General features: G+C 37.6%; 1 protein-coding gene across 1 annotated transcript in view; it reads right to left on the bottom strand.

Annotated features, from left to right (window-relative positions):
* Nucleotides 1-23,945, bottom strand: part of MDFIC2 (MyoD family inhibitor domain containing 2) — an 85,282-nt gene extending 61,337 nt beyond the window's left edge. The window contains exon 1 of the mRNA XM_088134791.1: nt 23,891-23,945. The gene's annotated coding sequence lies outside the window, so the exon portion shown is untranslated. The remainder of the gene's footprint in view (nt 1-23,890) is intronic.
* Between the last annotated feature and the right edge of the window lie 531 nt (nt 23,946-24,476).

Genomic DNA, 24,476 nt, shown 5'->3' with positions numbered 1-24,476 from the left:
TTTACACCTGGAGTTCATTCATTCATTCATTCATTCATTCATTCATTCATTCATTCATTTCATTCATTCATTCATTCATTTCAGTTCATCCATTTAGACTGCATTCAGCTTACATTTCTGTAGCGTGCCCAACTCTCACTTCCATATTATGAAGTAGACAAAAGCATACCCTTATTCACAGCCATTTTCACTTATTTTAATAAACATTCATTCCTTACTACAGATCACAAATCATCCACCACCTTTCTTATAGATATTTGCTTGTCTTTAATAAACATTCTACAAAGATATACCAATTCATATACTTTAGCTTTTTGCCATTTATGTATAACTTGAATTTTTTCCTCCATTTTTCGTGTCAACCACACCTACTTTAATCTTCGATTCATTAATTTACCGATTCAAAGCTCTTTGTTGCATCATACAATCTCTAACATTGTCTGGAGGTCATCTGGGTTTTTAGAAAACACAGCAACTTATTCATATCAAAGTACACACCCATTTATGTTCTCAACCAACACACTTCTGACCTCTCCACATCTTATACGTTTATTAATAACTTTAATACATAAACATATTATTATAAATAAATTTACTAAATCATTAAACAAACAAAGGGACATCACACATCGTCTTGCTTCCTAGTCAATGCTGAACCATTTGCTAGGCATTCTAGTTATTCTCACTCATGCTTTACTCCCATCATTAGTTTCATACACTGCTTTTATCACATCCAACAACCAATCTTCAACTGCATGTTTATGCAAAACATTCCATAACTGAAACCTATTCATTTATGATATTCTTTCTTTACATCAGTAAAAGTACAAAACAAGTTATTTATCATGTTTCTTGAAGTTCTTATGAAAAGCAAAACCTGGCTTGTATATACTCTGCTCTACATGAAACTATCCTGGACTTCTCAAATTTTGCTCATTGTTTCTTCTCTTAGCCTTTCAATCTGAACTCTTCCAAATATCTTCCCAGGTAATTTAACAAACTAATTCCTCTGCAGTTTGTGGATTAACTCCAGCTACATCTCCCTTTGTATAGCTGAACAATAACAGCATTCTTGCAATCATCAGCATAGATGTAGTCTTCAAACACATTAGAGTTGAACATTTATTTTGTAAGCAGTCACTTGCATTTCCATCATGAGTACCTGCAGCGTTCCCATTTGTCAACATTCTAAAAATGTTTATGGCTTCCTTTCACCATTTTCCTTGGATGCTAATATTTATGGCATTAAGTTCAATTGCACTCTTCAATGCCATTCCCAAACAAATCTCTAAATTACTCCTTCCAGCATTCCTTCATTTCAGTTTCATCCTATACCACCTCACTTTTAATACCATACACTTTGCTGGAGACTCCTTCTTTACTCTCTTTTCACCCACTTCCAAAACATTTTTTATAATTATACCAAAACCATTCTGCATTTTCTTTTCCTATTTTAATTTTAACCATTCCTTATTTTCTTTAACTAATTTGTTAGAACTACTTGTCTCTCTAGAGCTAGTTTGGTGTAGTGATTAGTTCTAGTCCTTTCTTAAGCCCAAAGCCAGCTGGGTGATTTTGGTCCAGTCACTCTCTCTCAGCCCTAGGAAGAAGGAAATGGCAAACCGCTTCCAAAAAATCTTGCCAAGAAAATTGCTGAGTCTACTCCAGGCAGTCACCAGGAGTCAACACTGACTTGAAGGCACCAAAACCCTCAAATTAATTATCCTATACATTTTATGCAGTATATTTTTCTCATCTTATTTTTTTTAGTAAACATTCTGTTATATGCTTTCCCCCCTTTATCCACAATGTATTTTACTTCATTATTCTACCAAGAATCCTTTTCCAACCATCCCATCGGCAAAGCTACACATTTTTCTGTGGCACCTTGTAACATGCTTCAATTCCCTTTGTTCCAAGCAGCTTTCATATCCTCCTCCTTTCCACCCACTTTTCATTCATTCTGCTGGGAGATTAATGCATCTTCTGATACTTTTTCCATACAAAACTGATGCTTTCTCCTTCTGCAGTTGTTCTTCTTTAACTGTAAGGTAGTAGGTTTGGGGGTTTGTTCTGTTTGGTTTGTTGGTGGGGGGGGGGGGGGTTCTTTTCTTTTCTTTTCTTTTTTCTTCCATGTCAGTTTTTTCCCCAAGATCTACTCTTGACACCAACATATAATGATATGTTCCACATTCAGAACCTCTCATCCTCCATCTATCCCACATTACTTTTTTCCCTAATTTTTTAGCATCTTCTAATACTTTGTCATACTTTCTTTTTCTGAAATATTTCATCTATCAAATCAGTCATACTTTTAGCTTAATTTCTTTTTCCATTTCTATGCATGGATATATTGGATATATATATATTAAACCATATATTCAGAGGAGGGGGGAACCAAACCATTTTCTAAGCAAATATCCATCAGATAACCACCATTCTCGTTCTTTCTTGGGTTTCTGAATGGCCTGCTCACTTTTTGAATACACTTGCTATAGTTAGAAAATAGAGTCCTTGTCCAACATGGTGTCACACTTCTCTCCAAGACATGTTAAAACATAGTCTCCAGAACCTGCATCCCCTATTCTGTAGCTAGCTAACCACTGAAAATTCAAAGACTTGATATGAACAGACAAGTTGCTTTACTGCAGAGAAGTATATACACACACATAGACACACACTTTGTGTGTGTGTGTACTGCAGAGAAATATACATACACACATAGACATGCACACCCACCCACATATGTAAAAATGTATATATGAAGATGTATATATGTGTCAATCCCATGGTTTTAATTCTGGGACCTTTCCTCCAGCCTTTTTGAAGCAACGGACTTTTGGCCATTCTTTTTGAGCCCTGAAGACATCTATTCCATATTTACATAGTGATTCTGCCTGGGTTGGCAATCACAGCTTCTTGCCTTGCCAGTTTCAGATATCATACCTGGGAATAACTGTGACGTTTGTCTCATTTAAATTAAAAGGCAGGGATTTATTTGAAAGACTTCACTATAGAACTGAAGAGAAAGAGAGAGATTAGAATCCAATATACAAGTATACCAATCAAATAGAAAATAATGAAGACTAACAGTCCTTTCCAATATCATAGTTTTACCTGAAATGGTGATATCTTCATTTCTTGAGAGAAATTAAATACAACTAAGTAACCTGATAAATGTAGTAAACCCATATTCTATAAAAAATCTCATTTTCTGTTGATTAAAATTAATATTACACAGTTTAAAATAAAATCCAAGAAACATTGATTAATAAGGCTGGTAATAGATATTCTGTAATCTATTTCAGCATCAATATTATGTTGCTTAACTTGATAAAGTCTAGAAGCCAAACAATTTCTAGATTTTGCTCCCTTTTCCAAATATTGTTGTGTTATGCAACATAATAACAATTCTCCTCTAAAACTTTAACTTTAACCAAATGTAGATACTTTTTATATGAAGCATGTGATATTTATTTATTTTTTTACTTCAACTTAAATGTCACTCCATTTCTGAAGACTCCAAATAAATGCTGTAGTGGTATCCCGTATCAAAGACAGTGATGTAACGAAGTCTCTGTTAAGATGAAAAAACTCTTTCACTTCCTCTTCCATCTGTTAACAGAATCTTCCATCTGTTAACAGAATGTATCATTCAACAGGGATAGATTTAAGGACCATTTAAAGAATGTATGTAAATGTTCATCAAATGGAGCAATAACAATCACAGGAGCATGCTTTGAAATCACAATAGCTTCTGTATCACACACTTTAATTTTAGATAACAAAGAATGAGAAATCTGGAAGTAATCTAGCTTAAAGCAGGTCCTGTGTACAAGGAAAGTAATGTATATTCACATCAGGAAGGATTAACAGAATGCCAAATATCATCTAAATTAAATTCAGATACGTATAATCTAACAAAGTATTTATGAATCTGAGAATATAATTTAGGTGGTGGGAAATTACAATCCAGAAAAGAATCCAGCGTGACGCAAATCACTTCTAGCAATTCTATGGTCTGCTGGTTTAGCACACAAGTGTTGAGAATAATTATGTACTTATTTTGGAGAGTCTATAGTTGGACCGTATCAATTTCAGGGTGCTAATGCTGATCACTCCATCTGGCAGTGGGAATAAGTATTAGGAAACAGCCTTCTTCTTTTGATATTTCTTTGTCAACAATCAGTTTAGTAAATCTACAAATTAAAATAGCAACACCTCTATTTAGATCATTTCTTCTCCCTAAGCTTTCTTTAAAAAAAAAATTAATCTAGACGAAGAATATGCCTCTAGTGCAAAAAAGCAGTTTCTGTTCCCATCTTTTTTAAGTAAGCTAAGTTTTATCTATGCTCAACAAAATATGGCACTCCTTTAACATCCCATGTTACAAAGGACTCTGCCATTTTATATCATTAACATTAAAAATTTTGAACAGCAAAAAGAAGAATTTACCATATATTTTTACAATATTTTGTCCAGCTCTGCACACATTTTAGAAAGGACATGATGGAGCACCTCCACAAGACAGCAACCAAAATGATAAGGGGCATGGGAGGAAAAACTTACAAAGACTTGTTGGAAGTGTCAGGTCTGTTTAGCTTGGAGAAGAGTAGTGAGGTACGGCAGACATTTTGAAGTATGAAGGGCTGTCATGGGGAGATAGAGTAGACAGTGTTGTTCCAGAAGAAAAGACAAGAAACAATTTGAATTACAAGGAAACAGATTTTGTTTGGACTTCATAATGGTAACAGCTGCTCAGCAATGAAACAGATTGCCGTGGGAGGTAGTGGGTTCTGTCCTGTCCTCTTTTTTTTTTTTTAATCCTGCCTTTTTTACTTTTAGAAATAACTCAAGGTGGTGAGCATACCCAATAATCTTTCCTCCTCCTATTTTCCCCACAACAACAACCCTGTGAGATGAGTTGGGCTGAGAGAGAGTGACTGGCCCAAGATCACCCAGCTGGCTTTCATGCCTAAAGTGGGACTAGAACTCACCATCTTCTGCTTTCTAGCCTGGAGCCTTAACCCCTAGGCAAAGCTGGCTCTCTGCTTTGCTGAAGATGTTTCAGTAGATAACCCTATGTCAGGTGTGCTGTAGTAATGGGTTTCGGCTTGGTCAGACTAGATTATTTCTAAACTCTTATCCAATCCTTACATTTTATGTTTCGATGTCACCTATAACGTATCTCAATTTGATGCCAAAGACCAGCTCTGGATAAAGAAAAAAGAAAAGAAAATACTACAGTGATAAAATTAAAAATAAAAATTCTAAATCCCAATCACACATTACATTACATTCCTTCTACCCTTTACAAAAAGTAATAACATAATCAACTGATTGTTACTGTTGCTATTATACATGCCCAATAGAAAAGAAAAGGAAGAAGCTTTAATAAAAAGGACAATCTTTTATCAAGGCCAATTTAAAGAAAAGGGGGAAAACATGTGGGTTAAAGAAATTGTTCAGAAGTAAATGCAAAGCAAGGCCATTTAGAAGTAACTACAATGGTATAATTAAGAGCCAAAGATAAATCTAGCCACCTGAATACAAGCAAATGTCACAGGAAAACATTAGAAAAAAAAGAAAAATTATCTTCATCTTTCAACAGGAGCTTTAAGAAATATGATACATTTCAGCTCTATGCAATTATAAAATGGTTTATGAGTACGACATGATCATTTCAGAATTTCAGAATCATTTCATTTTATAGCCAGAAACCTGAGGAATATTGAAGTTTTTTTTTTTTCTTGAGCAATATTTCCTCTTCAATGTTGGATTGCTATATATGAGACTTTCCATACCCTTGTTTGATTGTACACGCCACACAGATCTTCTTTAAGACCACATGCCTCATGACAAAACTAAGGAACCTCACAATGAATAGCCAGGGCTTATCAGCTGTACAAGAAGCCTCAACAATATCTAGTTGACATACTTTGAGTAGAGCCAATATGACCTCCATTGTAGCTTCAATAAATGAACCAAGTGGCCTTTCCCAGCTTCCTCTGGAATCCCAGTGACACTGATTATTCCAGCAGAAGTGAGATTCCAGAGAATTTTGTCCTGAACAGTCTTAACCACCTTTAGTAAATGAATCAGAGATGCATCCATGATCTTTCAAATGAGATATTCTGAGACTTGTGACATCAACAACACCTTTAATGGCTTATACGTTTTCTCAGCTGCTGTTAACACTGTTGTTTTAGAGTGCCGGAAGAAGGTTATCAAACTTACTTGGGTGCCAGTTAGATGGATAATGAAAGAGCTCTCTCTGATCATCAAAAGTCATCTATTTCTGGCTCAGACAGTAACAATTTACCCAACAAACAAGAAAATATTAAGAGAAATTGTAGGGAGATGCCAAAGACTGCAATAATCATCTGCACTATCTTAACCAAAAGTCCCGGGATGGTTTTCTTATATAACAAAGACCTGGGTTGCAGCCACTTGCTAATTTTATTTTTAAGGAAAATCATGGGGGCTTTATAAACTCCTTGGAAATAAAGTTAATATTTACTTTTTGTTACAGTCAAGTGAGACTAGGGGCCTAGTGGGTACTGAGAGAAATGTGTTGTAGATATGTTGGTGTCCTACAGACTCTATGTTGCCAACTTCTCCTATCCATATTAAGACTGAAGGTGGTTGCTGTTGTAATGCATATACCACACATCTGTTCTAAAGCATACTTTCCCATTCTTCACATCCATATTAAAATTAGCATAGCGTATCACCACAGAAAGAATATTCTGGTTCTGATGGCACATTTCAGTGTTGGGTATTTTCTAGATCTACAATCTGAAGGAGATATTACAAGGACACAGCACCACGTGATCCTACTTCCTAGGAATGGAGCATATGGTTTGAATGCTGTTTTTAAAATCTCACTCACCCACTTCAGGTAAGTGAGCAAACATTATAAAGCTGAGCCTGATTTGAAAATAGTAATTATTTGTTGTGGGTTATTCATATTCTGCTTTTATCCAAAATCTCTGGGTGGTCTCTTATCCCAACTTATTCCAAATTAACCTTGCTATGAGATAAGGCTAGGGCCTCAGTTAGTCACTGAGCTTCATGAGGGAACCTGAGTTTTGGAAGACTCTGCCAGTGCTGGTTTCTTTCAAATTCTTTTTTTATGTTTAGTTTATCACATGTTTGGATCTGTTCAGAGAGTATCTTTTTTTGGGGGGAAAAAGCAAACTAGCCTATATGTATCTTTGCGCAGAGTTCTTCTAATACATGCTTTTCACGTGTTCTTTTAACTAGTGTACAATTTGTGCAATCAGTATAACATATTTTTGTACTTGCTTTTGATTATACTTATTTTTAATCCATGTATCCAAAGTATTAACAATTGGTACATTTATTTAAAAAACGAACTAGTTGGATTTCTTCTCATTCCTATTCAACTAGTCCATGTTCATTTTCTTTCAGTTCTCTGCCCAGGTTCTGCATGACTCAGCTCTCTGCAAATGCCTGGCCACGTAAGTTTCATGGGGGGGGGGGGGGAGTGGATTTTGTTAAATCTGGATTTGAGCAGTTCCATCCATCATGAGTCTTTCCCAAGCAACATCAATTGAACTTCCCTTAAGAGTCTATAAATAAACCTACTTTTTTTTTACAAATCTGTCTCAGAAGTGGGTGTGACACCTGAAAAAATGCCATTCATTCCAGACGATAAAGTGAATGGACTGCTAACAGCCCATTAAAATTACACATAGACACACATGCCTCAATGGAAGGAAAAATCATCCTGTGAACGTATCACTTACATGACATAATGTCAAGACATTGTAAAATTTCAAGCAAGACTTTATGATCTAGAATGCAGTAGTAAGCAATGGTTTTGTGCAGAGATGGAGAAGTTGGTAATGCAAACCAACCAGTGAAACCTCAGTTTAATGAGCCACCTGGGGAAGGGTATTCCCCATTCAATTGTCCATTAAATAAGAAGATACATCAGCCCCAGTGATGTCTTTACAGAAATGACACAAATTGTGTCGTTTGCATATTTTACATCATTTGCGTAATTATTTCTTTACGCAAATCATGTGAATGACCACAAATGGCACCACTGGCAATCTTTGCATACAGATAACATTACACAAATGATCTAAAATTATGTACAATGTGAATAAAGTGGGAATTTCATCCACTACATCCAAAGTCTGTTGCATTAAATTCTACTAACCGGAAGTTTCACTCCGTTTAGAATAGTGAGCTGTATGAAATGGGAAAAGGGCCATCAGCATCTTCTAAAGGTGGTCAAAACAACCAACGTGACACACACAGCATCCCAATGCAAGCTGTGTCCCTTTTGTACCTGTATGTCACATTGACACACGCACAAAAGAGGTGGGGCTGATATAACAGCAGCGCATCTGCCATCTTGCAAACTATTGAGTGGCTGCTGGACTGAAGAATAAGAAAGTACTGAGTTACAGATAAGGTAGCAGGGATTAAGTGTGTGGCTCTCTAGGTTAAAGGATGATAGTAAAATACCAAGCACAGCAAATGCATATGGCTTTTTAAAGCAGTTATTTTGCATCCCAATTATAAATAACACAATCCTCTCTATATGAAACAAAAGGATTTCATTTTTACAAAAGAAAGCAATTTTAAGCTGAGTTTGCTTAGATAGACCGAACCAGGATAAATCAGTTAAGGAGAAGTTCTACTGATGTCTTGAGACCAACGACCATGATGTTTCTTATAAGGCGGAAACTGCTCTGTTTCTCACCAGGGCTCCCCTCTTGTGACCTCTGCCTTTCTTACTACAGGAAGCTCTCTTTGCACTCCATGTAGGAAACAAAAGCCTAGAAGGAAGGTTAAAAGCCAAGAAGGAAGAAAGTTAAGTTCAATTAATAGACCAAGCACTACGCAGGAGTTAAGGGAAAGCTTTACATTTTTTTTCCTCTTCTCCATAAGCAGGAAAGGAGTTCCTACAGCTTCAGCTTTAAGATATCTTATGCACAAATTATGTGTGAGTTTGCCCAAGGGACTACTCAGCCACTCAACAGTAATGGGTAATTGCCCTAGCAAACTTATACCTCTTATCACTGATACACACCAACACTTTTGCCAAGGTAAAAAAAAAAAAATGAAGAACAAATTTTGATATAAAGCCTATTATTATTGTTGTTAGCAGGAAAATTACTCTGTTGCATTTAACCCTTTGCTGGTTCATACTTGGGTTTTATAAACTTATTTTTTTATAATAACTTGCATATCTATCAAGACAATCTCCTAAAACTGTTTAAGGTTCATATCCAATTGTTGTACATCTTTTTTTCCTGTGTGTGTGTGTGTGTGTGTGTGTGTGTGTGTGTATTTGTTTCAGAAATCTGAAAAAGTCTATCCCTGTGGGATAGGTTATTATTATAAAAACTTTTTCCCTGGGTTACAAATTGGAACACTGAGGAAAACAGATTTCTAGCTGCTTTAGTATATACTGTGAATATGTAAGTAGAGCTGTGCAGAAAAAACATCTGCATTTTTTTCTACCAGTTCTTATTCAGCTGGATAAAGAGAACTTACTGTTGAAAATACTTTCAAAGAAGAAAATAATTTTGGTGAATTCTTTTTGTGAATGGGTGGGCTACAATGTTCTTGCACTTATCTACTTATGTGGCGTCCGAGGGATGTTTGCAAATATCTTTGCAAATGTTTGCAAATATCTTGTATTTCACTGCACTATCATCTTCCAGCAGTCTGCAACCTTCAAAGGGAGGATATCATGCAGGAACTTATAGGGGACATTCAGACTAGAAGGGGGAACAGCCAGGGATGCTTCAGAGCAATGGAAAAAAGTTGTAAGAGAAAGTTACACCATTCTCCTCTGCCACCTCCAACAATAAAATAAGCTCTCTCTGTGGAATCCTTTGGGTTCTCTGAGCATGGTTCTTTTCTTGCAAACGTTTCATTATTTTTATTTATTTATTTATTATTAAACTTGTATGCCGCCCATCTCCCCCAACGGGTGACTCTGGACAGCTCACAATAACAAAAAAGAACATTACTCTGCTAAGTAACATCTTCAGTGCTAAGCTACTAGCCAACCAATCCATCACAGAGTAGGCAGTTACTCCAGTGTCTTGCTATAAAGACTTCCTTAGTAAGGCATTAGAATGGGTATAGCTCTTGGACTCCTCACAGCATGCACAGGGATGAGTGAGTAGCTGTCCCAATACCTCATTCCTGCCTCTCTGTCCCCTTTCCCTGCTCCAGCTGCCCTAATGCTTCACCCTTTCATCAGTTTATCCAAATACTACAACATTCCAAAAATAAGTTTTGGTTAAAATTTAAATACTATAAAGGCAGCATAGATATTGCATATTCAGTTTATATTATACACAGACAGTTGTTTTGATCAGGAGGGAATACATTCTGAGGGAGATGTAGAAATTCAGACATCATTGCTTTCTGTATATGTATTGCTCGTCTTTTATTGTCAACATCCTGGGACCTTGGTTAAAACATCCGTGTTGTTCCAAAAAAGTAGCAAGAAGAGTTAAAGCTTCCAGGAGTAAGAAACAATATAATACGTTAGGTTTATAATCTGTTAACCATCTAGACACTTCCTCCAAGCATTAAATCATATGAGTTGCTCCTATCAATCTCTGAATAAATGTAAATGTCTACCAGGCTTTGTAATTACCAGCTTAGCCATGAAAGCATCTTAGGTTAGTCAGATTTTCTCTTATGTTTCAGTATTTTCTAAATGCCTATTGGCAGAAAGATAGGATGTAAGTCAGTGTTTCTCAACCTTGGAGATTTGAAGATGTATGGACTTCAACTCCCAGAATTCCCCAGCCAGCCATGCTGGCTGGGGAATTCTGGGAGTTGAAGTCCACACATCTTCAAGTCGCCAAGGTTGAGAAACACTGATGTAAGTCATCTTAATAAATACATTTTAAAAATTAAGAGGTAAGTTTTAGTAGCTGGAAGCTGTAGTATAGTGGGAAGGGGTTAGCATTGTCCTAGATGGGATGATAAGGCAAAGCAGGAGAAACTATAAAATGGATACCTCCAGGGCTCAGATTGCTTCATTTTGTTTGGGATGGTGGGGCTTTTCTTTGTTTTCAAGATGTGGTAAGCATATCCTAGGGCAGTTTTTCTCAACCTCAGCAACTTTAAGATGGGTGGACCAACTCCCAGAATTCCATGCTGGCTGGGGAATTCTGGGAGTTGAAGTCCACCCATCTTAAAGTTGCTGAGGTTGAGAAACACTGTTCTAGAGCTTACAATACTCTTACATACCTCAAAACAGTGAGAAACAACAGTAATAATTTTTAGTATACACGACTATAGAAAGATTCAATGGGTAGAAAATATGTTTAGGGGCCTCATACAGTCCTGTGGCTACAAGTTGTTCCTTATTTTCTTCAAGAAAGAAAAGGAACTGGCTTGAAAAATTGTACTGCTGAGCCCTCTCCCAAAGTTAATACCTGACACTTACTTTCAAGTTTGGTCCAAAGGCCTTATTCAAAGCAACTTTAGTCAGTGTGTTCCTGAACTACAACTAAGAAAAGGATTCCCAATGCAGAAAATGAAGGTAGCAGGTTTTCAAAAGGATGATTACACTCTGGAGATCATGAAGAACCATATCGGTAGTGAGAATGGATCTTTAATAGGTCTTTAACCATTCAAAGAACCTTGACCGGTTCTTCTAGGGAATCCCTGTCTGTGGCAGACGTGGCTATTGATAGTCTTTGTATTAAGTATTGAAGAAGAACATTTTAACAAATGAACAAGACGCTCCTGAGTCCAAATGGCTGGGTTATATCAATGATAGTCTAACACCCATCCTAAATTCTTTGAAGATTTGTAGAATGGAAATCCAATGGTTTTCAAGATCTAGAAATTAAATTCCAGCATTTAGATTGGGATAATCTTTTCATTCCAAGGAAAATAAATAACTTCCATGTACAAGCATATTAACAAGCCCAATACTATGCAATCAAAGGATAAATTTTTCATCACTTAGGCTATAGGAATCCTGCTTTGCATTAAAATTTTGCAGAATCAATAAGATTCTACGAGATTCCCACAAAACCCACCAGTCACACAGCTGGCCAAGAGAAGAAATGCTGATGGAGTAATTTGGTCTTAATTCCCACAGAACAATGCAGCTCTTGGGTATACTATATACTACCCTGCAAAACTGAGCGCTAGACCCTTCAAAACACAAAAAATCCCTGTGGGGAGCAGGCATCCACAGGAGAGGTTAGAAAAAAGTCAAAATGGCAGGCCTGACCATGCAATGAAAGCCTTGCCTCTTTTATATGTGTCGCAGCATACATTTAAAAGGGGGCAGCCTTCAATGGCCTGGCCCCAGCTGTCATACAAACTCCTTCTTGCTTCCATGGATGCCCCTGGTTGGGATTCTGTGGCAAGGGGGAAAAAATCACCTACCCAGCTGGATAAACTATGTTTGTGGTCCTAAATATCTGCTAAATATCCTCAGTCCTTCTCTCCTTCTCCCTCTCTTTCACAATTTATGCTGGGTTTGGATTCACAAGTAGTAAGAATAGAATTATTCTGAAAGAATAAAATTATTTTAAGTTTAGTTTTTTTTAAAAAAAATCGCTGCTTTAAAATCTGGGAAAAGGGAAGAGGATGTGAGGGAGAGACTCTAGAGATACGTTATTTGAACAAGCTGATTTAGCATCTCTTTTATATCCTGAACTGAAAAGAAGAGACAAAGGTTACTGAAACACCTATTTTCTTTAAACAGGGATCCCTGCATCTTAGCATGGAAAGAAGCATTTCAGACAAGTATCATTTTTGTTATCTGGAAAATGCTGTGACTCATATTCATGTTTAAAATGTAGGTTAAGTGAAGAGCAATCTGGCTTGCCAAAGACACATTTGTCAAAAAGAAAATTACGACGTTCATTTCTTGGTGGAGAAAAGCAAAAAAAAAAAAAAAAAAAATGTGTAGAAATGGCAGGATCATTTCTCTGCTCTCATTACCTGATTATTCTTGCTTGACTGCCCTCTGCTGGAATTGCTGGATTATACACCACAGTCCCCAAATGGCATCATAAGCTAACTTGATAATTGATACAGGTAAAGAACATAATATTGTTTGAAAATTGCCTACACCAGGCTTGAATGAAGAGACTTGCCATTGACTTAATCCTTAAATAGTTGAGGTGAAGCAATTGTTCTAGCAGAACAAAACAGCCATTCTTCGAATAAGCACAGCTGCCCTCTTTAATGCAGGCTAGTAAACACCATGGGATAGAGGAAAGCCTGCAAAAATATATATAACTATTTCTATATATACACATGACTCCAGGAAGCAATTTTCAGTCATTTTTTTTCCTTCTACACACACTGCAAGACTTGTTATGGAAGAAAAAAGAAAGATCGTTCTCTACCCAAAGAATAGCTACTAAATATATGAACATGCTAATTGTTCCTGTTTCCTACAATAATTTAACTAACTGGAGCCTGATAAATGCATCTTAACAGAGTGGACTGTTATGCATTTCCAGAAAGGGACAAATGGCGAGATGAACCTTTTGAATGAATGGTTTCAGTTTAAATAGAATATGTCTCACGGTGATAGGGAAGATTGTGACCAAGTAAACATGTGTATCTGTGACTGCCATTTTTTTTTTATAGGCAACTTCCAACCCTGTCCCTATCTCAATGATAATACTTCATTTAAAAAAAAAAAATTTTATTAGTACAGTGATTCACAACATCTTAGTGTTTTTAAGATCTGTACAGAAGTGAAAACCTTGTAATATTTATCTTTGGACTATTGCTCTCAGAGGCGTCCACAGGATAGTGGCTGCGATGGTGCAATCAAAGCTTGTTCCGCCTGTTTTTTGCACATGTTGCAATGCAGATAAAAAACCGGCAGAGGGTTGACTAGACTGTCATGGCTGCCATCTTGACTTTTTTTGACCCCACTTTGCAGACATCTCTGATTGCACTTTATAAGAAAAACATCCAGTTACAGAAATACATTACTGATACAGCCTCCAGAAGCAGTGGAGCCCACTGAACTTAGAAATTTATTTATTTATTTATTTATTCATTCATTCATTGAATTTGTAAGCAGCCCATTCTTCTTGTTAAAAGAACAAGGTGAAACGATACATATGGCAGCCATCCCCCCACCTCAAAAAGGGTGATGTGATAGTGCTATATGCTATGGTCATGTCTTAACCCAAACCATCTGAATTTCCCATTCTGTAAGGAGGTCTAACTGGTTTTGGGAAACAAATGATTACAATTTTCAGTGGAGGGCAAAACCTGACAGCATGGGGTTCATGGTCTTCAGGAAAATTGTAACCATGTTCACTCTCCATGTCAACCTACAGGTCTTCCCCATGATGTTGAAGGAGAAGTAACCATAAGGTCTGTCCCCACTGTGCTCCTCCATTCTCTGTGGTTGGGGTTGTTTTGTTTTTAAAATCCTTGAGTTCCAAGGAAGATCCTACTCAATGAACATATAAGCCAGAGAAGGTAATTTTCAGTTAATATTAAATGTGGGCATGAAACTTCATTCTAAATCTTAATAACTTACCATCTAAGAAAAGGGGAACATGGATTCACATATGTTTATATTTTATTTATTATTATTTATTGCATCAATTTATATAGTTGCCCATTTCACCAGATGCCATTTGAGACTGGCCAGTTGTGGTGTTAGGGAGAAAGTCTCCTTCCTCCCTCCTCTTTTCTGCCCTTTTCAGGAGAAATTAGTGCTTGCTTCTGGTAGGGTACATAGGCACTTGGATCTTTTCCATTATAAGGTCCACCTTAAGTGACTCTCATGCGCTCATTATATGAAATGTTATTAGAGGATAAGCAGGATGGAACACCAAACAGGAACCAAGCAGTCTAGGCTGTAATATCAGATCCTTTGGTGTTGAGATTCCAACACTGAACTGGAGTATTGACTAACCTACCACCAATAAAAAACCTTGCATATCTTGATGTTGCACCAGACTGGAGCTAAAATTCCTTATATTAGTTCCACTGGTGCCTTTATTAATTACAACTTAGCCTGTGATCTACTTTGCTAAAACTCCTGAACCAGAAATTCAGCCACCAGAAAAAAGCAGTTGCCAACCAGAATTTATAATGATTCAACAGAGTCTGCAAAGATTTTGCAGGGTTATATCCAGAAATTCTGCAAAGAAAACTTGGTTCCCAGAGTGGAAGATGGCTGTTTTTCTTCACGTTCAGTTCCCCTATTAGCCCCTGCATCTTTCTTGAAGAAAGTCCACTCTGGGAAGTTGGAGAGACCTCTGAAACAGTGTGGGAAGTGAGGAGAAATGAACAGAATTTCATGAAAGGAACTTTCACTGAATTGCATCTCCTTCGACAGCCACAAATAACCCTTTCAGTTGTAGGAGAGCTAGCCTGGATCTAAATCAGTATGTGTTTATATTTAATTTTCTTTTTTATTGTTTTCAGCTTATTAGAATAAGATTTTTAAAAAAAGATTTGGATAACATTTTCCAGAAAAGCAAACCTGTGTCATCACTGTTTGGATATTCCTCTGAAGCTCTACTGAACTGTTGCTTCTTCATTCATTCTGACAGGAAACAATGTTCTGTTTTGCCAAATTGCACTTTTTTAGAGGAACTCCCTGGAATGAACCCACATTTCTTTGGATGTTACAAGCAGGGCTCAACGGCAGAAAACATCCCTGATGTGTCAAGAAGGGAAAGACTATATAAATAAAAGCAGTTCTACAAGCTCTTAAGTTGTCACCGATCACCTGTTCTGTGTGTCTCCTTAGTGGCATTATCGCATTTACATACACTGTCATCGAATTTCAAATTGTGCCTCAGATTAATGCCAGTTTAAAATTACCTTTCAGTTCACTGCTCTTTCTGTATTAAATAGTGCTGACCTGCTTGTTTCAGGTCAGTAAGAACCCACAATGGCCACCCTCATATGTCTCAGTAGTAGGATAAGGAAAGGGGCCGGCAGCTAAGTCTTTCATCCCTGAATCTCTCATAGTCACTTTTTGATAAATGCAGACAATATTGAAAAGTAAAATGCAAATGTATTTGACACACTATGGCTAGCATCAGAAATCTTCAAAGGAAAGTTTCTTGAGTCAAGTTTGATTTCTGGTGACTAGATGGACACATCCATGTTGTTTCCTTGGCAACAATATGCAAGTGACTTTCCTTTGCTACTTTTGGGATATTTTTTTTTCAACTTCCCAGAATAGTCTACAGCACTGGGTGGTCTTCTGTCTAACTACTAATCAAATGTGACTCTACTTAGCTTTTTTCAAAACCAAGGTCTGCTAGGTCTACCATCTGTCATGATATCAAAAAGCTACTGAATATTTATATTTATTAAAAACAATGATAGCAATGCCGGTTCATATGAGAAAGGGAGAAAAAATCCAACCCCAAATTAGAGCAATAGGTTTATTAGGACTATCAAAAATGGTAAGCATGCATGTGTAATCTTTTGTATTCTCAAGAACTCTTCATCAGCCAAAAGGATACCCCCCCCCCAAAAAAAACAGCAGAGGGAAGAAGTGATTTTTTTTTAAAAAAAATTGAGCTAAGTATTCTGCCTTAAGGTCTGCAGTGGAAGTCAGCCTACATCTGGAGGGACACAGTTTCCCCATCCATAGTTTACATGTTCAGTGGCTGGATCACTTTTCGGAGTAGCCATTTATTTATTTATTTACTTGCTAAATGTATATTCTGCCTTTCATCCAGGAGATCAAGGCTGTATATGTACCATTCCCCCCATTAATTTTTCCTTACAACCACCCAGTCAGCTAGACTGGGCTGAGAGGGAAATTCATTTATTTTTTAAAAGTTTTTGCAAATCTCTCTCTCTCTCTCGCTCTGGTCTTTTAAAATTATTAATTTATTTATTTATTAACAAGTTTTACAGAAAGGGTTTAAAAATTTACAAAATGCAAAAAACAAGAAAATATATGAAAAACAATGAAAACAAAACACGCTCGCCACCAAAAATGGGAGTCTATTGATATATATTACATCTTAATCAAGTGTCAGATTTCTAAATCTACCTCAGGAAAATAATAGTTAATGATTATCTAACATTACAAGGTATCACAGAATCTATGCCACAGAAAAATATACTGAGTCATTTTTTATTAGTACATAAAATAGCCCTTTCAAATACAGATAAGTCACACATCTCTTGAAACCAATCCTTAATATCAGGAATATTACTCTTTTCTAATTTCTCAAAATAATTCTTTTAGCAACATCCCAGGCTCAATAAAATCATAGCTCCTCAAATAGTCAAATTCCATAGTTTTGGGACATAATTTAACATGGCATTAACATATTTTTAAAAATTCCCTATAAATCTATTTATGTACAGAAAAATATTATTCCAAAAGAATGTCAGTGGTTCACAAGACCAAATCATATGAGTCAATGACCCCTCAAATTGTTTACATTGTCAACAGAGAAAATCTGATATTCACTCTTTTGAATACATTCTTAGAGGTGTCCATTAACACTCAAAATAAGAAATTTTGATGAATCAGTTTTAATTTTAAATCCATTGAAGCAAATTTAGCATGTTTTAAGACTTGCAACCATTGATGTTCTGTTACTGGGTGTTCCACTTCTTTCAGCCATGAGTCATAAAGGTCCCTACAGTAAACTTTAAAAATGCTACTCAGTTTTTGATATAAAAAGGATGTGGGTTTAATTTCAAACTGATTTCATCAAGAATATTAACACCGTGCATGGCCTGAGAGAGAATAACTACCCCAAAGTCACCCAGTGACTTTCCATGATTGGCAGTAGACCTGATCTGGGTCTACCGAATGCCAGTCCAGACTTTAACAACTACACTACACTGGCTTTCTAATTATGACATTAAGAATGACTAATGCCATAATCAGAGACCCAGTATGAGACTACAGATAAGTGCCCAAATCCATTACAAACACAGTATCAATTTCAGCAAGGACTAATTTTGAAGGTATTCAGCTCTCTCTTCTAATTTCATCTCGACCAGGTTTTCATTAAAGTTCTTCAAAATAGACTATATTCTATAGTATAAGTACAGAGTAAAGAGGGTTGTATCCTAGCAGTATAAAACAACAGAGAGAGGAAGTGATGAAAAAGAGATGGATGGTAGGAAAGGATGGCATATTTAAGATTACACATTATTTTCAAGATTTAATTTTTCCCCAGTTTACATTACAAGACACTCAATACAGCTTTTGAGGGTCCAACTGCATGCTGTTAATAGGGTTGTTTGCTGCACTCTTGTGAAAGTTTAAACAATATAATTCTTGGTTCAGGATTTCTACAGGAACAAATTGTATAGGGAAGGGAGATTTAACTCTTCTTTCTCCAACTTAGTTCTCAGTGAATACTCTCCAAACACTTCAAATAGCCACAAGGAAAACATTCTCATTTTCTTCCAGTAAGAATTGAAAATACATTCATACTTGCTTCATTTTGAAGCTAATGAGACATTAGCAGGTATAATCTTGGTTAGATAATGTTTCATGATTTTTGAGATAGCAGCAGCTTAAGATTCTGCAAGTTTCCACCTAATTTGTAGGTTTCTGGAAAGATGCAAGGCATAGTTAATTTATAGGTTATAAATTCATGCGATTCATGATGTACAAATTTCAAGCAAATATCCCCAATTCAGAGTCTGAAATGTTCTGAATCAGAGGGAGAGAAGGTGATTAATGATGATGATGTGTTCAGAGTTTTGGAAGCATAGTAGAGACCATTATAGTTGGCAAGTCCAAAGTTGAACAGGTTTTATATCTGGTCACATCTGTCGAGAAATCTTCAGCTCTAGATTTTCTATAACTACCTAGCTTAAATGCTCCAATTCTGGGATTCTATAACCACTTGCATAGGTATCTGTATGTCTCTCTCTCTCTCTCTCTCTCTCTCTCTGTGTGTGTGTGTGTGTGTGTGTTTCTATAACCTACTAAGTCCTAATTTTCTTGAAGTAGCAAGAAAATGTTGAGCTACTGCTGTGGAGGAGGACAATTTCAATTGAAGAAATGAAGTTCATGGTTTCCTATAAAAACTGAAGGGCAGAACCTGCTACTGTAGCTGTCCTGAAGACCATCTCCTTCTGGCAGACTTATCCAGAAGCAGGTTTCTTCCAATTGATTCCAGGATTCCATCAAGTTGATTACCAAAAGAGCCTCTAATGTAGCAGCAATTCAAGGCATTGTGAGCAAATAATACTGTATATTAGCCAAGTGTCTGCCCAATACCAAATATCAGGAGGAAACACATAAAAAAACTTAAGAAGGTCTCAGGCAGGTGTTGGAAATTGGACATATCAAATACCCAAAGAAGATACGTGGCAATCCTGGAACAGTAACTAGCATCTAATTAATGATGTTTTGTTTTGTTTTATTATTTTATTTTACATGACCTCAACTTGAGCTCAGCTCTTGGTGGATATATTCATGGCAAGTTTCTTGGCAGTGTTCTGAAAGTGTTTTGCCACTGACTTCCAGATTTTTTCTTTTTCTTTTTCACTTCTTAGTCTAGCCTGTAGCCCTGGAATTCCTAAGCAGTCCCTATTTAGTATTAACCAGGGCCAACCCTGCTTAGCTATTCATTATTAGCAGCATTATTATTTTCCTAGCAAAAAGTCAATGCTTTTACGTGCATAATGGTATAGGAGAATAATTTTATGAACTGATGTGTTAAGAGATGACTATAAAAGACTGAATCTGAAGCAGAAGATGAAGATGAAGCCATCCTGAAAGCAGGGGAGTGCACTTCTTTTAAACAACTGTTCAGCAGGTTTCCAAGATGACCACTTCTGAACAATCCATGCTCCACTTCCTTACAAATGCAGGTTTAGCTCTCTTTTAAACTCTGCAAGTCTGTTCAGCTATTCATCTGGCTTGAGGAAGTGCAGAGGTTTGAAAGAGTCCTAACCTGTGCTGTCTTGAGAGTAAAAGCAAGACTGCATGGGTCTAGCCATCTTTCAAAACTTAACATCTACCTATACTGTTTAAACAACTATTTAGCAGTTTTGCTGGATTGGTGAGTAACCCACCCTCTCCTGCTTTGGCATGTGCAATAAGGAAGGATAGGCATGCTGAACCGCTTGCCAAAACTCACCACTTCCACCAGCCCCATCCTCATATTGCTGTCATGACTGGCAGATGTTTGGGAAAGTCCATAGTCTTTCCCTTACTATCTTTTCTCCTTATTTCCTTATCTAGTGATCTATAGGGCAAAGGACTGGTGCTTTGCACTTCCAGAACTAGTACAATGATAAATATAATGATTAAGGTTGGGCAAAAATAGGTCAATCTACTTTTATAGAAAACAATATTCAATGTGGTGATCTTATGAGAGTTTCCCTAACAGTGATGAGGCCTGAAAAGTCTATCTTACTGATGGAGAACATACACAATTCTCTGCGTCTGGGAAGAAAATCTGGACCACTTGCTAGTGCAGCCATTTTAAGAGAACCAAATCCATGACAGTATATTCGACCTCTGGAGGAAAACTGCTTTATCCCCCTTAAGGAAGCCAGTCTGCAACAAGATCTGGAATACCTTTTGTTCATTACATAGCATGCAAAAATCAAAGGAAGGGCAGCAAAAGTACACAGGGTCAAGATCTGCATTTTTACCCCCCTTCCCAGCTGCAACATTTTGGAAATATCTCCCACCTTATAGATTTTTTAAAAAGATCTGCCAAGGTAGCAATGGATGCTTAAACAACAACTCTCCTGCATGGAGAAAGGGCAAGGAATCTCCAAAATGAAGAGCTGAGAAGGAAAAAATATAATTTCCCCTAATGAAGATGCAGTAGACCTAAAATCTGGATGTTCATTCCATCCGAACAATTGGGTGCTGAAATAGCCTTCCATCCTGACCTCACAGCTTTGGTGGCTGTGCTCCATGGGTCACTTTTCATAGGAGCAAGGAACATTTTGTTTCCTGGCACAGAAAACATAGCTCTGATCAACACAAATGCATCTAGATTCCTATGCAGATTTTCATTGGCAGCAGCCAATGGGAACACTGAACATTCCATCTCCATTATTGAGAGTGCAGGGATTTGGGACCATGTCCAGTAATAACTGTGGTGTGAAGAGCTGTTCCATCCCACCCCAGTTTAATGACGAGTGAAGCAATGCCTATATATAGTACTTAAAGTGCCTTGTGATTGTTCTGAACAAAAAGTCCTCTGAATATGTGTGCGTGTGTCTGTATACACATACACATGCAATTATTACTATTATTAGTATTAAGGTATCATTATTCTAACTTTGTTGCAAGTTACAACACAGCTATAAAAAGTTACAGCGGAACAGCTAATAAAGACACTATTGAAGCCATAACTTCTCTGCTTTTCAACACAGGGTTTATTTTATCTGGCTATTTGGATTAAACACAATCCAGGACATAGCTGGTATGAAGATTTAGACTTTCTTAATGGAGGAGCATTTCATAATCACGCACCCCCTTGCACCTAAAAAGCCTTTTATTTAAACTAGCAACTTTGTTCACAGTGTGTCTTAAACACAATTCCGTTCTGTCATGCTGTTTTAATCAATCATCCCCTGTTTTTTAAAGGCAGAGAATAATACACCTTGATAAGATATTTTAATAAAATATGTTGCTACTGCCACATCATTTTCATTTTCCAATGCATTATCCCAAAGTATGCCCTTAAAAAAAAGTTGCAAGGGAGAGAAATGTTTAGAAGGAATACTTAACATCTTTTTTTTTTTTCTGCAGGGAAGTCAGTTATTACATTATCTTCCTCCATGATTTTATTCACCCTTTGCTGGAGAGAATTTATGGCCTATTCCAGCCAAAGTCAAGAAACTGTAGACGCTACTTTCCAGGAAATCCCAATTATCTCATTAAGGGTGGATTATATTATTATCACTATGAATGTTTATCCCTTCAAATCTGTTATAGATGTGATTGAAAATGTTATCTGTTCTAAGTATATCTAACTTACATGAAGAAATATTTCTTAGGAGCATATTTACCTAAACCTTACAGTAACAGACATTTCCTTTTCCATGAATAGATGCAGCTAATTGCACTTTTCTGAAGATAGAAATAAGAATAAAATTTATGAACTGGTGCTGGGCCAAAGTATTCTAGAGCAGATTTTTTTTTAATGCCCACATTAACAACCGTAATAATTCTGGAAAGCAAGATGAATCCTTAAATTTGGGGTGGAGTGGGAAGTCTAGCATCTCTGATGACTTCTTGTCAGAGACACCAGCCCACAATGAGCCATTGCCTCTGCTAGTTGCAGAAAATGGCAACTTGGGATAGCAATAGAAGTGAACCATTTCCTTGCTAAATTAAACAGAGGTGGAGTTGCCACTGAGACCCAGACAGTGCTAACAGCTGTGAATCAATAGAGCTGGCACTACCATTAGGCAAAATGAAGCAAGAGCTTCAAGTGGTGACATGAGACAGGTGGTGAACAGGGGTGAAACCTCTATCTGCTATCCCCCTGATTTGCCACATCAGGCTCACAGCTTTCTGGAGCAGCTTGCTGCCCTCCCAAAGCCCTACACTTTCTGTAGGAGATCCTCAGTAGTAGATCAAGCAGTAGATGCCATGTCCTCTCTACAAGGTGCTATTTAAAGAATCCCCTCAAAGCAATATCTATAGGGTGGAAGATGGGCTGCCAGTCAGATGTGTGATAATGCTGCTGCCTCTGTGGAAAAACTGCTGGATAGGCACATATGATGGGGGTAATCTGGAGGGGCAGCAGGAGAAAGAAGCGTTTCCATCCTCTGCCTAAGGAAGCAAATCTCCTTGTGCTACCACTGTGATGAGAGACTACTTGAAGATTTGATTGCTGGTGGCTGAGGCTAGAGTAGAATCCAGATAACTGTTTTATAAGCCTTCAATTCCAATTCTTCCAGGCCAGAAATGAAAACGTTGACCCTGCTCTAACTTTGCTATAAATTTTGTTTCAGTTACATTTTGAAATTGTATACGTTTCCCACTAGTCGTTTGTCCTGTTCTGATGAGCCCATTCTGTCCTATGTTACTGTGTTTTTGAACCTCTTGGTGAGAACGCCACATCTGTCCACGCTGGACAGGTCTTAGATTCTGTGCCTGGAAACCAACTTCTTGGTCATTCTTGGTGTGCTGGTCAGCCGTGTGGAATCTTAGATGAGGCAATTTTTTCACATGTGAAAATGATTTTCTCAAGAATCTTGAGAAGAGGGGACTTCACCTGGGTCAGTGGCATAAAGGTTTTTTTTTTTTCCCTTGACTTTTTTTCACTTTAAAAGAGCTCACCCTAGATGCCTACTGTGACACAAGGATTCTTCCCCGCCTCCTCCTGCTTTCTCTTTCTTACATTGTTCCCATGACCAGGTTTAAGATCACCTGACAGCACAGAATCAGATTTTCACTGCAAGGAAGAAGGTGAAGAAGAGTCTTCATGCTGTTGTAAGGAAGAAGACATTTGTTTAAAACAAAGAAACAAAAAAAGTTCCCATCAGCCACTGACCAAGGTAAGATTACCTCCTCATCCATTATAAATTTTTTTTCACTTCATCATTTCCAAAAATTCTGAAAGTCTCCAAAATCTCCCCCTTCCTCTCATCACACATATTTTCACTGGTTATTTTTGGCAGGATTTCCTGGATTACCCACACCTGTGTTAATTATTAGGGCTTAACAAGCCCTCTCCTTGGCCACACTCCTCAGCCTCAATCACCCTTTAGCCACCCCAAGATTGACTGCCTTTGGCTATTTGGTTGCCCTCCATGTTTCAAACACTTGTGCACCCCTTCTTCTCTGGCTTTCACTGCTCAACACTCCCCACCCTTCATTCTCAGGTCTAGTTCCATTGCTCCTGCCTCCTTGGCAACACGCTTCTCTCTTCCTCTCTTCTCAATATACCCATACCTAGTTCTGGAAGATGACGACTCCTTCTCCTTCTCCTTCTCCTTCTCCTTCTCCTTCTCCTTCTCCTTCTCCTTCTCCTTCTCCTTCTCCTTCTCCTTCTCCTTCTCCTTCTCCTTCTCCTTCTCCTTCTCCTTCTCCTTCTGTATAGCTGGAGTCTGGGAATATGTCCATCTGATTCAAGTGTCAGATTCAGCCGGCACGGCACGGCGAAGGCACCACTCAGCTTCGCCTAAGTCAATTTCACTGCCAAGGCGTGAACAGAGAAAAAGGGGAAGTGAAACCGTGAGCTGATTACGGACAGGTGGTGGTGCTTAACTCAAAACCGCAAGCGGATACTTTGTATCAGCGCGGCTTCCCCTTGGGTGCTGAAAACAAAGGAAAGCACAGAGGCTTGGAAATGAAGCAATTAAGGAACGATGGAGAACTCCCGGCTTTGCCCACAAAGAGGCAAACCCAACAAAGGCAACAACAGCACAACCCATAGACTGCAATCAGAAAGACAAAAGCACTGGACTGAATCTGCCATTTGGTTGAGGGGGGATTACTGCGGGTATCTGTAACTAAGCAACGGGGCAAAACGCAGGAA

The sequence above is a fragment of the Python bivittatus genome, unplaced genomic scaffold, assembly GCF_059951505.1.
Source record: "Python bivittatus isolate LINGU-HERP-01145 unplaced genomic scaffold, Pbiv_v1 ctg000080_np1212, whole genome shotgun sequence".
NCBI classification, from domain to species: Eukaryota; Metazoa; Chordata; class Lepidosauria; order Squamata; family Pythonidae; genus Python; species Python bivittatus.
Note: the sequence above shows the minus strand (reverse complement) of the source record. Positions and strands in the feature narration are given on the sequence as shown.